Source organism: Callithrix jacchus, chromosome 5, assembly GCF_049354715.1.
Source record: "Callithrix jacchus isolate 240 chromosome 5, calJac240_pri, whole genome shotgun sequence".
Taxonomy (NCBI): domain Eukaryota; kingdom Metazoa; phylum Chordata; class Mammalia; order Primates; family Cebidae; genus Callithrix; species Callithrix jacchus.
In genome coordinates, this window is record NC_133506.1 from 5,291,241 (window position 1) to 5,307,442 (window position 16,202).

General features: G+C 44.3%; 1 protein-coding gene across 4 annotated transcripts in view; it reads right to left on the bottom strand.

Moving 5' to 3' along the window:
- The window catches only part of RALY (RALY heterogeneous nuclear ribonucleoprotein), an 82,848-nt gene that overhangs the window by 47,273 nt on the left and 19,373 nt on the right, over positions 1–16,202 (bottom strand). The window lies entirely within an intron of this gene.

Here is a 16,202-nt window from a genome sequence, read left to right on the forward strand (position 1 = left end):
CTCTACTAAAACAAAAAATTAGCCGGTTTGGTAGCAGGCACCTGTAATTCCAGCTACTCAGGAGGCTAAGGCAGAAGAATCGCTTGAACCCAGGAGGCAGAGGTTACAGTGAGCTGAAATGGCGCCACTGCACTCTAGCCTGGGAGATAAGAACACAACTCCATCTCAAAAAAAAAAAAAAAAGGTAAAGAAAAGAAAAATAAACAAGGTGAAGTCTGTTTTAGACAAAATGGTCAGGAAGAGGCCTCTTCAAAGGGTGACATCCACAGAGATTTGAATGACATGAGGCGGTAAGACATGAAAATATCCGAGGGAAGAGTGTTCTAGGGAGAGAATAGCAAGTACAAAGGTCCTGTAGTCTTGGTATGTTTAAGGAACAAGAAGGCTAGTAATATAGCTAGAATATAGTCATAAGGAGAATGAGGTACATACTAGAGACACAAGAAGGAATTTGTTCTGTATTTTACATTTGAGAAAACTAAGGCTCAGAGACTAGGTTACTTGCCCAAGATCAAAATAAGTCACATGGTAGAACTACGAGTGAATCAGGTCTTCTGGACAACTCTAAGTCTGTCTCACTTGTGGCCCAGGCTCCTCCAGGTTTAGATAACCTGGATTCTAGCTGAGAAAAACTTTCAAGCACTCTGAAATTTATTTCAGGTTTCTGTGCTCAGCTCCCTCCTCTGTTGGGTGAGGATGGTAGAGAAATCCCTATCTATTCATTCCCAGGAATGTGAAACAGAGCAGACTCTGGAATAAAAATAGTAGCATATACCAGCACTGATGTAAACCTTCTATTTGTATTAACTCATTTCATCTTTACAACAATCTTGTAAGGTTGGTGTGTTATTTTACTAATGGGGAAACTGAGGCATAGAGCAATTAAGTAAATTTGTTCGTTGCACAGCTAACAGAAAATGGAACTGGGATTTGAACCCAGAAGTCCAACTCCAGGGCTTGCCCTCTTAGCCTCACATTACATGTTAACAATTTTCAAAAGCAGAAGAAAGCAGAAAACATGTTCTCTTGTTCTAGTTTATATGGCTTAGAGTCCCCCATCCATCCATACCCAAGCCTGACATCCTCTCCATATACTTGCAGTCCAGGCTTTTTACTCAATACAAGTTGAATGACTCCTGAGTCCTTCAACCAGGTGGTTCCAGAGGCTTCTCTAATCTCTTAACTACTGTAATCTCAAAGCTCTGATAATAACGACGGCTATTTAATAGGCATTTACTGCACAGTTGGAAACAGACTAGGTACTGGCCTAAGCACTATTTTATTTCAGAGGGAGTGAAAGTTGCTCCAAGTCATGAGTGAAGGGATTGTGGGGGGCAGGCTCCAGGCCTAGAACAAAGCAGCAAACACAAGGAACCAAAGGATCTCTGCAGCTCTGGATCAAAGGACAAAGGCAAAGGCACCAGGGAGTCAGGTGGTAAGCAGACACCTCCAAACAACAAGTCAACAAACTCAATTCATCTTCTATTTCCCTGCCTCCATGATTCAGAGAACAGCATAAACATCCTCCCAGGGACTCCAAATATTCATGCTCTCAACTCCTCTTTCTCTCACTTCCCCATTCCCACAATTGCCAAATCCTTGTGGGTTGTTTTCTTCCCCCCTCTGAAAGCTCTACATCCAAACCGTTCTTCTTTTTTTTTTTTGAGACAGAGTCTTGCTCTGTCGCCCAGGCGAGTGCAGTGACATGATCTCGGCTCATCACAACCTCTGCCCACCCGCAACCCTGGGTTCAAGCCATTTGAGGAGGCTGCCTCAGCCTCCTGAGTAGCTGGGAACAGGCACCTGCAACCATACCCGGCTGATTTTTTGTATTTTCAGTAGAAATGGGGTTTCGCCATGTTGGCCAGGCTGGTCTTGAACTCCCGACCTCAGGTGATCCACCTACCTCAGCCTCCCAAAGTATTCTTTATTCCTTACTATGTCAACTTCCTTTTGGTTCAAGATCACATTATCTCTTGCTGGCACTACTGGAATATTTCTTAAAACTTATTGACATTACAAGGGCAGACTGTTACAGGAGTCTCTTCCCTGGTCTCTGTTTCACTAATCTCCCCTACCCCTCCTACTCCAATCCATCAGACCCACACTGCCAGACTAATAGTTCTAATGCCACTTCCCTGCTCAAAAAAAAGTCATGGCTTCCAGTCACCTCAGCCTTGCTCTTAGGTATGCTATGATCTGGTCATCATCCACATTACTTTCTACTGTGGACTTTCCAGCTCCCATATTTTGTCCATACTGTTGTCTCACTGGAGTCGCCCTTCTTCATTTATATACATTCAAACCCTTCTTAATTTTCAAGGCCTAATGAATCTATGATGTTAACCTGAACCCTTTTCTCACCTCTCTCTCTGCCATGTTCTTGAAACATCTCCAGCTTGTGGCTATATTCATTTCTGACCTCACCATCAGCTAAGGCCTCAGGAATACAGTACCCATTACCCTTCTTCGTAGAAACTCCTACTTTTTCTGAAGAATGGACACCCAGTCAGTTATAAGATTTTTTTTCTTTTAAGATAGGGTCTCACTCTGTTGCCTAGGCTTGAATGCGGTGGTGCAATCTCAGCTCACTGCAACCTCCATCTCCTGGGTTCAAGCAATTCTCCTGTCTCAGGCTCTCAAAGTAGCTGAGATTACAGGCGCATGCCACCACATCTGGCTAATTTTTGTACTGTTAGTGGAGATGGAATTTTACCATGTTGACCAGGCTAGTCTCAAACTCCTGACCTCAGCCTTCCAAAGTGCTGGGATTACAGGCATGAGCCCCCACACCTGGCCAGTTATAAGATTTCTGTTTCCATTCTCCTACTTAGTCTGGATCTATCTCCCAACAAAAGACCTGAGTTCTAATCTGCATCTCAGATTCCTCATCTGCAAAAAGGGAATTCCTATACTGCCAACAAAGAGAGTTTATGATCACATGTTTTTATCAATGTGATAACAGGTGAGGAAAAGGGCAGAGTTAGAAGAGTTCCAGACAGGTCTTTCACAGTTCTTCTTGTAAGCTGAAAAACGGAGTACATATGTGAATCTTCTATCCAATTAGACAAAAATATTTCCTGATATTAGCTATACTGGTTGGCTTTGCTGTGTACACAGCTCTGAGTGAAGGGTTATGGAGGATGCATGGATGACTGAGAACACTCCTTATCCCTAGGCATGTAGCATTCAGGGTAGAACTATGATGTCCCACAAAAAATTACTAAGACTATTAGGCAGGATCCAACAGTTCAAAGAATGTTAGGTGTTGTGAAAGTGGATAAACAAATCAGTCTGACCTAGGGTTGTCTGAGAAGCTTCACAGAAGCAGCAAAGATTTAAGCCAGGACTTGATGCAGGGTGACAGAAAGACATGGGCTGCTACTACTGTGCCTCAGGCATGAGGCTGGGTGTTAAAACTATTAATCCTTATGATACATTGTGAAGTAGGTGATGATGCGCCCATTTTACAACCAAGGTAACTAAAGATAGGTGAGGCTAAGTGTGCCATTCAAGGTCAAACAGCTAGTAAGCAACAAAGCTAGAATCTGAATGCAGGTCTACTTTACTTTACTCCGGAGCCTATATACTCTCATGATCTGCCTTACTTTATTACATAGCAACATGAAAGAAGATCAGATAAACTAAAGTTCTTTCTATCCTCAAAATTCAATGATTTGAATGGGGGTTATGGGAGGAGTAGGGGTTGTGTGCTCACTGCTGCTATGTCTTCTCCATAAGATTGTGAACTTATGACAGGATTAGAGTCTTATGGACTGTCATATGGGTCTTGGGTTATGTAGGATTAGGATCTTATGAACTACCTGCCAGGATCTCCAACAGCCTAAGTATCTGACATGTGAGTAACTAAAGGAATAAACAAAATCTGCCCAGCAACTCTTATTCTGAGGACTAGAAGTAAAGTCCAAAATCTCAAGCTCCTTAGTCAGAGTCTCAGCCCCAGTATCTATACCAAACACCTACTAATGTGTTGGCTTCAGATGTCCTTTTCCCATTCTTGTTTTCACAAGTGAAGGGAGATGTGAGCAGAGAAAAGAGAATGGGAAAGGGAAAGGGGTGAAGGGAGAACTGGTAAGAAAAGAGACACCTGAGCAGGTTTAAAATGTCTGAGGCCTAGACTTTGGAAAAGGTATTTTTCCTTCTGGTACCAGAACAAAGGACTTATTTAAAACAGAAGCAGCAGGAATTCCTCTTTATAAATGTTAAATGAAGGGAGTTTGCCTGTCCAAACTTCAAACTAAATCTGCCAACAGGAGGTGAAGTGAAGCTCCTCAGGGCTCCCACCCTCAGTCCTCACTATTGCCCTTCCCCAGCCCAACCTCTGCCTGGTTTAGGCTGAAGCCTGCTGAGGTCAGAAGACAAGCAGGTTCTTCCCCTTGTCACTGCTTCCTCCTCTACCAGCATTTTCCAGGCTAACAAGCCCAGGGAGTATATCCTTTCCCCAACAGCTCCCTGTCATTAAAGCTTTGTTGAAAAACTTTCCTCATGCCCCCACCCCACCCCCACAAAAAAAAAAAAAAAAAAAACAGGAATCTACTGCTGGAGGCTGGGGAAAAGAGCCTGGAAATGAATGAAGAGTGAAAATTATGAGAAGCCTGGGTCTGGTTATCAAAGGGTAGGGAATCAAGCAAAAGGTCTGGGACAAGAAAAAGGGAGCATTCCCGGGGCGGGGGTGAAGAGGTTTGACAGAAGAAATCATCTCCTAAATTTGTAAAACAATTTTTTTTTAAAAAATAGCATGTCCCTATAGAACCCTTGCTGTTTAGAGTAAGCAAGCTCTAGGACCTATAGGAAGGAAGACTGGCTGAAAGAGGTGTTGGCCAGATGAGGTAGCTCACATCTGTAATCCCAGCACTTTGGGAAGCAGAGGCAGGAGGATCACCTGAGGTCAGGAGTTTGAGACCAGCCTGGCCAACATAGCAAAACCCCATCTTCACTAAAAAATACAAAGATTAGCCAGGCATGGTGGCTCATGCCTGTAGTTCTAGCTACTCAGGAGGCTGAGGCAGGAGAATCACTTGAACTCGGGTGGCAGAGGTTGCAGTGAGCCAAGACTGTACCACTGCACTCCAGCCTGGGCAACAAGTGAGACACTGTCTCCGGGAAAAAAAAAAGGCGGGGGGGTGTCGCTGAAGGGATATCTTCCTCAGGAGAGAGGAAGAGAAAGGGAAGCTGGGTTCTCTAGGCCTCTGGGATGGCAACCAAGGAAGGAGTGAGCAGCTGCAGGAGATAATCTCAGCCTAACAACTCCAGGCTCCCTCAGGTACCGCTCCTATGAAGGCAGCCTCCGACCCACTTCCGCTACAGTCAGCACGCAAAACTGACCACACGCAGGGAGTAAAAGACTGGCACAGGGCAAATGGCCCTCATCCACAGGTCAATTTGCCAATCTATTTGATAGTCGTGTTCCAGCTGCCCCTAACTTCTCAGGCTCAAAACTGGTTCAACCCTTCTGTAAAGATTGCTTACTCCAGCCTTGCCTAAACCCCAGGGTCTTGCAGTTCTCCCAGATTCCTCCCTTCACAAGAATACCTGACCTTGACTCTGTGACTGGCTCTACTGTATGGCTGCCTATGCCAAGGCATAATAAAACAACTGGCTGTGTTGCTGTGGGGGTTAAAAAAAATGACCTCAAAACATAATAGAAAATACAGCAAGGACACAAATTGGCTCAGTAAAACCCTCCCCTATACACAAACAAAGACAGCTGTCATTAGGGGTCTTGAGCCCAACCCATGTTCATGTAGGAGAACATGATGCATGCCATAAATAGATGAAATTCAATCTAGGCAGTCTCCAAGCTGCCTGGAAGAAAGTCCCCAGAATACAACAGATGTGCAAGACAATCATTCTTGCCTCTGCATTTTCTGGGCAGCTAACAGCATTTCTCCTTTCTCAGCTGAAGCTATCTCCAGTATTCCCCTCCTCCTTCCCTAGAAGAACCAACCCTGCAGGAATTATCAAGGGAGGCACAAGTAATTACTGTTTTCTTTTCTCCATGCTAATGAGACAGTTGGATGGTTCCCCTTCCCCCTCTTGAGCTGGAAGTGAGAATCTAAAGCTTTATAATCAGTAACCAACACACCAAAGCTTGGGCCAGACACTGCTCTGTGCAATTGAGACTGTGTAGAAAATGGCTTTCATGCTCCTGATGAGACCAGAGCTGGAAGGGCTCAACTATTTTACAAAAAGGGAGGTAAGACCAGAGCAGGGAGGGGAATCTGTCCAAAGTCAAAGAGGGAAGTCAGTGGCAGGGCCAGAATCAGTCTCCTTATTCCCAACCAGGCCACCTCTCACCTCACTCAGACTGTAGTTGTTCTGTAGTACAGAACAACTTCAGAGGGGACCTCAGTGTGAAAGCTGGAACTGCAAATTTCAACCTCACATATCAGTTTTTGAGTAGTTATTCAAAAAGCACTGACAGGCCAGGTGTGGCAGCTCATGCCTGTAATCCCAGCACTTTGGTGGGCAGATCACCTGAGGTCATCAGGGGTTTGAGACCAGCCTGGCCAAGATGGTGAAACCCTGTCTCTACTAAAATTACAAAAAAAAAAAAAAAAAAAAATTAGCCAGGCACAGTGGCACACCATCTGTAGTCCCAGTTCCTCGGGAGGCTGAGGCAGGAGCGAGACTCCATCTTTAAAAAAAAGCAATGACCATGCTCTACCTGCAGATGTAGACTCCGTCCAGCAACTCCAATTCCAGGGTAGAGGGCCAGGATCTGAGAGATGATGCCAATTTCACTCAAAAATTAAAATCATAAATGGATGGTCAGGCAAAATTGAATCTATGAATTTTAGTAGGGATTCAGCTCAGTTATGTAAAGATTATAGAACTTCAGATCTGGTGGATAAAGGAGCTCTTGCTCACACTGGGCATTGGGGCCTCAGTCTACTAGTCCAATCGCCTTAATTCACAGATGAAGAAATTAAACCTAGCATTATCAGGGGCTTTTACTGAAGAGCACCCAAGTTAGCAGAAGGACTTAAGGATGCTCTCTAGCCCAAAGCTAGCTAGCTATGGTCAGAGAAAAAGGAAGACATAGCCTCTGGGGAAAGGAGCCAGCATTTGCAAATGCTGTGCTAGGGGAAAAAATGGTTCTAATTTTTAAGCTGAAATAATTTGTAGACTCCAACAAAGCTTATTTTTTTAACCTGAAGACTGTCTCCCTATCACCTTCTAAAGTCCCTTGCCTCTCTCACTTCAGGTGGGATTCGACAATTCAAATCCAGTTCTCAGACTAATTCTGACTCCAGGCAGGAAATAAAACAGTCTTATCCCTAACTCCCATCCCCTAACCATAAGGCCTAGATACCAACTCTTCCTCCCTGTTATTCTTATACCATAAACTGACTGTGGGGCTCTTGTGATACACAGCATATGGTCAGTGCTGACCACAAGGCTTCACTTTCTAGAGTGCACAAAATTAGGTGCTTTATTCTATAAATGGGTTCAGTTCCATGTGAGAGCTCCTGCCTTAGTCACCCGCCTAAGACTTCTGCCCACCCCCTGTACCCCCAGAACTAAGCCCAATTCTAAATCCAAGGCCAGGCCTCCCCACCAATGGCCACTGTCCAGAGAACGCCTGCCAGCCTAGATGTCCACTTGGGTTTGCTGCTCTCTCCACCCTTCTGCAAAAAAGGCAGCATATAGCAAAACAACTAGCAGACAGACCTAGGTTTAAGCCCTGGCTCTGCCACTAAAACTGGTTATCCTTAGTGCTATGGCCACTGTTTACTTGTCTATCTCTTTTACCACTCTTCTCTAGTTGGGAGCAAGAAATTTTTAGTTGTTTTCCTGTATCCTCAATGAGTCAGTCATTGTCTACTGAATGATACTCTCTAAAACTTAAGTTCTCACATCTATAAAATGGTGATGAAATCACCTCCCTCAGAATAGTGAAGATAAATGCGGGGAAGAAAAGTATGTAAACTGCCTAGACTAGTGCCTGGCCCTTAGAAGCTTCCTCTACAGTATCGTGGATTCCCAGGGCCAAAAATTTGTCTGTATTGAACTACACTGCCCATCCTGGAGCCATCATGCCTTGCTGACAGGGTCTGTTCCACTCTAGTAATCAAACTGACTGCCAGTTCCTGAAACCCTACCAATAAAAACAGCTAGGGATATGACTACTCTCCTCACAGTTGAAGGTAGTGGATTTCAAGCAAATGACCTGCAAGCATATACTATACTGAAAAGAGAGGGGAACTTTGGGGGGAAAGGTTTCATAGCTATGCTATGGAACTGGAGCTTATTCTAGATTGAAAAGAGAGGGGAACTTGCGGGGGGCGGTGGGGGCGGGAGCTATGCTATGAAAACTAGAGCCTTACAGAAGAAATCCCAAGTCCCAAAAAGTGGCTGAAGATACCTGTACTGGAGCCTACAGAAGGGCCAGAATCATTAAATGAATTGTCTTAGGTCACATAGTCAACTGAATGCAGAAATGGGCTTCAAACTCACCACTGTGGTCTCCCTGGATGGTGCTTTTTCCATCCTTCAGGGCAGATCCACAGGGCTGAAGGAAAAAGGAAGTAAGGAATAGGAGGCTCAATATAGTGCAAGAAGAGGCACATAGGGATGTCAAGTGGCACTTATGCAGTTTCTGGCTGGTAAAGGTGACTGAGGGACAAAGCCAACCTTTAGTTTCATAGGGGCCTTATGCGCTCTCTTTCTGAAGGGCAGAAACAAGTTCAAACTGGCCACAACAAGTGTCAGCAGTTATAGAGGGGAAGGGTAAAGGGTGTCTCAAAGTATCACAAGTCCCTCCACCCACAACATAGCTACTTTGAGTGATGCTTCTGCCTACCCATCCTCAACTTCTCAACTCATACAATGTTCCAGGTTTTCTATGGTATCTGTCTTTTCCATTAGAGGGTCATCAAACTTACAAACTAGGTGTGAGATATAAGGTACAGAGAAGATACAGAATAAGAGCTCTGTCCGGGCTGTGCATGGTGGCTCCCGCCTATAATCCCAGCAGTGTGGGAGGCCAAGGCAGGAGATCACTGGAGCCCAGGAGTTCGAGACCAGCATGGGCAACCAAGTGAGACACTGTCTTTATTTAAAAAAAAAAAAATAATCGGCAACCAACAGAATGGGAAAAAATTTTTGCAGTTTACCCATCTGACAAAGGGCTGATATCCAGAATTTACAAAGAACTCAAACAGATTTACAGGAAAAAAACAAACAAGCCCATTCAAAATTGGGCAAAGGATATGAACAGACACTTTACGAAAGAAGACATATATGAGGCCAACAATCATATGAAAAAATGCTCATCGTCACTGGTCATCAGAGAGATGCAAATCAAAACCACATTGAGATACACCATCTCACGCCAGTTAGAATGGCGATCATTAAAAAATCGGGAGACAACAGATGCTGGAGAGGATGTGGAGAAAAAGGAACACTTTTACACTGTTGGTGGGAGTGTAAATTAGTTCAACCATTGTGGAAGACAGTGTGGCGATTCCTCAGGGCCTTAGAAATAGAAATTCCATTTGACCCAGCAATCCCATTACTGGTATATAGCCAAAGGACTATAAATCGTTCTACTATAAGGACACATGCACACGAATGTTCATTGCAGCACTGTTTACAATAGCAAAGACCTGGAATCAACCCAAATGCCCATTGATGATAGACTGGATTGGGAAAATGTGGCACATATACACCATGGAATATTATGCAGCAATCAGAAATGATGAATTCGTGTCGTTTGTAGGGACATGGATGAATCTGGAGAACATCATTCTCAGCAAACTGACACAAGAACAGAAAATGAAACACCGCATATTCTCACTCATAGGCGGGTGATGAAAAATGAGAACACATGGACACAGAGAGGGGAGTACTAAACACTGGGGTCTATTGGGGGGAAAAGGGGAGGGCCAGTGGGAGGGGAGGTGGGGAGGGATAGCCTGGGGAGAAATGCCAAATGTGGGTGAAGGGGAGAAAGCAAACAAAACACACTGCCATGTGTGTACCTATGCAACTGTATTGCATGCTCTGCACATGTACCCCAAAACCTAAAATGCAATAAAAAATAAAAATATATAAATATTATCTATTTACCCCAATGTTAAAAGCAAAATTGCCCTGAAGATCATCTGTTAGAAAAAATATACGATGCCCTTTTCTAAAAAAAAAAATTAAATTAAAAAGAAAAGAAAGATAAGGCTAAGTACGGTTGCTCATGCCTATAATCCCAGCTTTCCACTTTGGGAGGCCAAGGTAGAAGGATCACTTTGGGAGATCAGGAGTTGATGACCAGCCTAGGCAACAGCAGGCTAGATTTGGCCCTCTAGTTTGCTGACACCTGTTCTAACTAATCTGTCTCTAATCACCTCTGTTGCCTAATCCATTATTCCTATCAGAGTCCTGCAACCTCAATGGATCCCCTTTGCCTACAGGATGGTTTAAACTCTACCCTCATTCATCCTCTACCATATCCTTTTCCTATAGACTATACTCCAATCACACTGAGTTGTAATCTGGCCCTACGCTGTTCCCTAACATCTGCAATGACTTTCTCCATTCCTCTGCCAATATTACCTACTCAGAGACAAGTCCAAATGCCAATACTTGGGGGAAGTCTGCCAACGACTCCCCCACCCCCATGGGAGTTAATCAATCCATCCTTACTTTCCCTGACTAGCTTCCTTCCCAGGTAATCTGTCCAGCATGTCCTCCACATATTTGTGTTACAGTGAACCTTCGCATGCCTATCTGTCCTAATTTACTGGGAGTTCTTGAAAACAGGAACTATGTCTCCTATGTCTATACACTATTTTCAGAACCTGGAACACAGTGGGCACTCAAGCTTCCTGTCTACCGAATAAAGCTTGCTCTGTCTTATATAATTTGTATATATATGGTTGTCCCTCACCCATCACTACCTCCCCACTTCTCCACAATTCTGTTTCTCAAGGTCAGGGATAGTATCTTACTCAATTCTGTGTCCCTTGCAGTACCTAACAGAGCACTCAGTGTCTGCCTACTGAACAGGCTTTTAGGCTGAGTAGATTATGAGAACATGGGATCTTTGGTTCTAGCAGAACTGTGAGATAACTCACAGCATCAAAGAATCTTTCAGTCTGTTTCATGGACCGGCCTCTACCTCCTACTCCATCATGCTTTTGGGTCTGACCAGATTACCACTTAAGGCAGAGGCTGAGACCAGGCAAATCACTAGATTGCTAGATTGCTCTCACCTGTGCTGCATTAAAAGCACTGGAGCTATGTGAAGAGAAGAGGAATCCTTTTTTTTTTTTTCAGACGGAGTCTCACTGTGTCGCTCAGGCTGGAGTACAAGTGGCATGACCTCAGCTTACTGCAACCTGTGCCTCCTGGGTTCAAGCGATTCTCCTGCCTCAGCCTTCTAAGAGGCTGGGATTACAGATGCCCGCCACCATGCCCAGCTAATTTTTTTTCTTCCCCCACCCCTACCAAGATGGAGTCTTGCTCTGTCCTCCAGGCTGGAGTGCAGTGACAAGATATAGGCTCACTGCAACCTCCACCTCCCGGCTTTAAGCAATTCTCCTGCCTCAGCCTCTGGAGTAGCTGGGATTACAGGCCCATGCCACCATGCTCAGCTAATTTTTGTATTTTTAGTAGAGACGGGTTTCATCATGTTGGCCAAGCTGGTCTAAAACTCCTGACCTTGTGACCTGCCGGCCTTGGCCTCCCGAAGTGCTGGGATTATAGGCATGAGCCACCTTGCCCTGCCTAATTTTTTTTTTTTTTGAGATGGAGTCTCACTCTGTCACCAAGCTGGAATGCAGTGATGCAATCTCAGCTCACTGCAACTTCCTCCTTCCAGGCTCAAGTGATCCTCTTGCCTCAGCCTCCCAAATAGCTGGTACTACAGGTGCATGCCACCATGCCCAGCTAATTTTTTATATTTTTAGTAGAGACAGGGTTTCACCATGTTGGCCAGAATGGTCTCGATCTCTTGACCTCGTGATCCACCTGCCTTGGCCTCCCAAAAGTGCTGAAATTACAGGCGCAAATCACTGCACCTGGCCTTCTTTTAAAAATATTTTTAGTAGAGATAGGGTTTCACCAACTTAGCCAGGCTGCTCTAGAACTCCTGACCTCAAGTAATCTGCTCGCATCAGCATCCCAAAGTGCTGGGATTATAGGTGTGAGCTACCGCGCCCGGCTGAGGGATCCTATTTTCAGACCTCCTTTCCGTGGCCTCTAACTGATCCTAAATACTAGCCCTAAACTGACCCCCAACTCATAGTTAGCCCTAGACCAGAAGAGAGCCTTCTAATAAGTACAGAGCCTTAGTTCCCCAACGCAGGTGATTTCACTGAGGGAAAGGCTACAATTCGACCTCACCTGAAGAAAAAACTCAAAGATATGTGGTAGAAATCATTAGAAACTCCACTTCTGGATGCAAAGAAACCTCTATTGAGATTAGGTGTCCTGGGCAAGCCTGTAGTCCACAAGTACAGCTATCCTACCTTGGGGAATTTGTGGGGTTGAAGACTAAATTGCTGATTTAAAAAAAAAAAAAAAAAAAAATCAAAAGAAATTTTCTTCTAAACCCAGAACAGAAAAACATTCCATCTGGGTAAGTGAGCTTGTCACAGGCATGAGGTACTTCACATATCTGCCATTCCAGGATTATGGCTGTCAAGTTTTAATTAGGGTAATTAGAGTTAAAAATGTAATTTCATTTCAAGGGTATTTTGAACAGATTCCATTAATTTCTTTCTTTAAAAGAACACAGGAAGGAGGGGCAGGCTGTGTGGAGCAAAGAGGATTTTGCCATGAGAGAAGCAAAGCTATGTCCCTGGTCCAGAAGAACTTTCAAACCACTGCCAAGAACCACAGCATCTCTGCAGGTGGCCCAGAGGACAGAGGGCTGCTGCTCTTCAGGCTTCCTCCCTTCTCCCCCACAGAAGTCTAGAAATAAGTGTCAGTCAGCACTTGCTAATAAATTGATCTCCTCCTCCTCACCTGCTGCTCCTGCATTACTGCCATCCAAATGGCTACTACTACAGCCTTAAATCTGGCAAAGGATAAGGGCTCAGGACAATCTGTTTTGTTAATGTTAGGTGCTGCTCTAGTGCCCATCCCTTTAACAAGAATTCCTGGACACATCCTTATGCTTTTGTTTTTGCTGGGTCCCTGATCTGGAGTGCCCTTCCTGGCTTAACTCTTACTCTTCACTCTTCCTTCAAAACACAGATCAAAATTACATCCCCTAGGAGAACCCACATTCACCCCTCTGGAATCAGAGTCCCTTATACACTCTTCTATTAAGGAACGTGCATTAAACTATGGTTTGCATCTTTGTCTGACTCTGAGGCTAGATTGTGAGGTCATCTAAGAATCCCTAGCACTAACACAAGCCCTGACACATAGGAGACACCCAACAAATATCTGTTGAATGAGCAACTACAGGGGGAATTTGGTCTGACCACACCGGCTGCTAAGCATGTTAAGCCTGCAGGTTCTCCAATGCCTAGAAACATCCAGTTATGAATCCCTTCCCCCTCTTTGCACAAGGCCAGTTCAGAAACCTGACTCTGCACTCTGCAGAGAAGAAAACCCTCCCATTGATCCCAAATGATGACTGATCTCTCCCATTAGAGCCTGCTCACTCCTTAGAGACCTTGGAAAGGAGATGAGAAAGCAAAAGCAAGCAGAGCATCCCATCCCACCAGCCACCACCCCACCTCACCACAGGTTTTAAATAATTTCCTCCAGTCTTTGAATGGCTCCAGGGAGACAGCCGGCCTGAGCTCCAATTCAGTCTGTAGAAGGGTAAGAGAGGACCCTGGTAAAGTTCATCAGCTTGGAATCGGTGTTGTAAATGCTCAGAAATATATTAACAGCATAGCATAATAGAGATTACTTAATATGACAATGGGTAGCCAAGTCACTTTCTGAGCCAAGCTCAGAAAAACTTTGACTTTTCTGAGCTTTAGTTTTCTTTCCTTCCTATGCCAGTAGGTTGTAAGGAGAAATAAACACAATGAGGCTTAACTCAGTATTTAACATTTAGTAGGTATTCAATAAGTGATTTTTCCATCTAAAGAGGGGGCCTATACTATGTACCTAGCATCACACTATGTAAGAGTTTATAAAGGTGAGGAAAACACATTAAATAGGGATACAAGTTAACCATTTCTCCATTTGCTCAGGGTAACCCTGCCTGCTGGTCTCAGGGTAGGAGGGCTACACCAGCAGAACTGCTGTATTGACAAGTGTAACCAGATCCATTTCACAGGAATCATTCTCCCTACCTAGGAGCATTACTCCAGCCTCCTCCCAGGCTCCCCAGGCCTGGCTGCAGGCCCATATTGATCCATTTCTAATTAGGCGCCATGTCAGTGCTTTCTGGCAGAAGGTCATGGCCTAGGCTGCCTTGCTGGCCTATGACCAAATGCCCTAAAATGCCCTGCCCAAGGCAGACCCAGAGAACGGACACCGTGAGGCAGAAAAAGATCCCAGACTAAACTCATCCATCATAAAGCAGCATGAAATTTTAGAACTGAAAGGGTCCTTTATGAGCATGGATTTTTAATATTTCAGCAGAGAAGGCTGAGGTCCAGAAAAGAAACTTGTCCTTGGTGGTATCAGAAGATAATGTAGATCTTTTTACTTCCAGTTCTTTCCTCTAGATAAGTGTTTCCCAACTTGGCTACACAACAGAAGGACTCAGGGAACTCATTAAAAACATCAGTTTCTACGCCTGACCCCAGAGATTCTAATTTGGAGCGCATGCAATGGCTCTGGCTCCCTTTTGCTAAGTATGGGATCGCCTTCCAATAGAAGTGTTCAGGTTCAAACTCACCTTGGGTGATAAATAGTAACATTCAGAGGCACTCCACTATTGTCTGATCCAGTCCTCCCCTACCCACATCATTATTCTAGGGGCCTGAATCCAAAGGATCTATCATAAATGGTTCTAACTTATTGTCTGCTAGCTTGGCAATCAGCAAAGAGCATTTCCTTTCAAAACTAGTCTGAAACTAAAATGTCGGTTATGAAGATACAGAAACCTAAGAGGTGGTGGTGATAGCACCTGGAGTTAAAGAAATGTGGAAGATGCTGTGGTACTCAGTGTGTGGCATCTGGCACGGGCAGAGATGTCTGAGTATGTGTGGGCAAGTGTGGAGGGAAGTACTTGTGTGTATATGTAAGGGAGTGAACAGTGTGGTGTCTGAGATAGGCTTGCAGATACTTTTGTAGGACACACAATTCTGGGTAGAAGACAGTGGGATGTGGTCTAAGAGGGTAAATGTGTGTACATATAGGAGGAGGGGGAATAGATGAAAGTGTAAGGGAGATACGCTGGATATGTACAGAAGAGAGGACATATACGTGCCATCATGACTCAATTGCGTGTGTGTGTGTGTACACAAGTTGCAAGGCACTGAGCCTGTAGAGATGGGGGAAAGTGTGTATCTGTCTGTATGGCCTATACACCTGTATGCATGAGAAAACAGATCCATGAACAGTTCTGACTCATCCAGCCCTGGCTTTGCCTGAAGGATCCTAGCACTCAAGGGCAGACCTATCTGCAGAAATTTCTCAGTAAAATTGACATTCTGACAACTACAAAAAATAAAATGATAATGACACCCCCAGCATTGTGGGAGGTTAAAAAAAAAGTCAATGCCAATAAAACACAAGAGACAGATGAGAAGCAATTATGCCCCAATTACTTCTCAGCTTCACAAGGGGAGATGTTATTTGGAGTTAAATATTGTATGACTGATTCATATCTCCACCCCAAGACTTAGATTTCTTGGGTTACCTAGGAAGAGGGCAAAAAAGAAAAAAGTATATAGAGAAAGGTAAATAAAGGTTCTTGGTTTTTCTTACAAAGGACTGGAGAAATGAGATTAAAAAAAAAAGGGAAAGATTGAGAACAAAAAACAAAAGGCAAAAAGGTCAAAAGAGGTAGGAAGAAGGGAAGAATGGGAAGAAAAGTTAATTTCCTTCAGGCTGGCCCAGAGATTTAGCACACATTTAGCAGAATTCTGAATGAGGGAGATGGGTGGATTAGCAGGCGGAGCCTACTTCTGTACTTCCTCATTACTTTTACTTCAACCATTCCCTCCATCTAGAATGTTCTTCCCACCAACTCTGCCAACTGAACTTCTGAATCTTTAAGGACAAGCTCAAATGCTACCAGCTTCTAGAAGCTTCCAAGATTT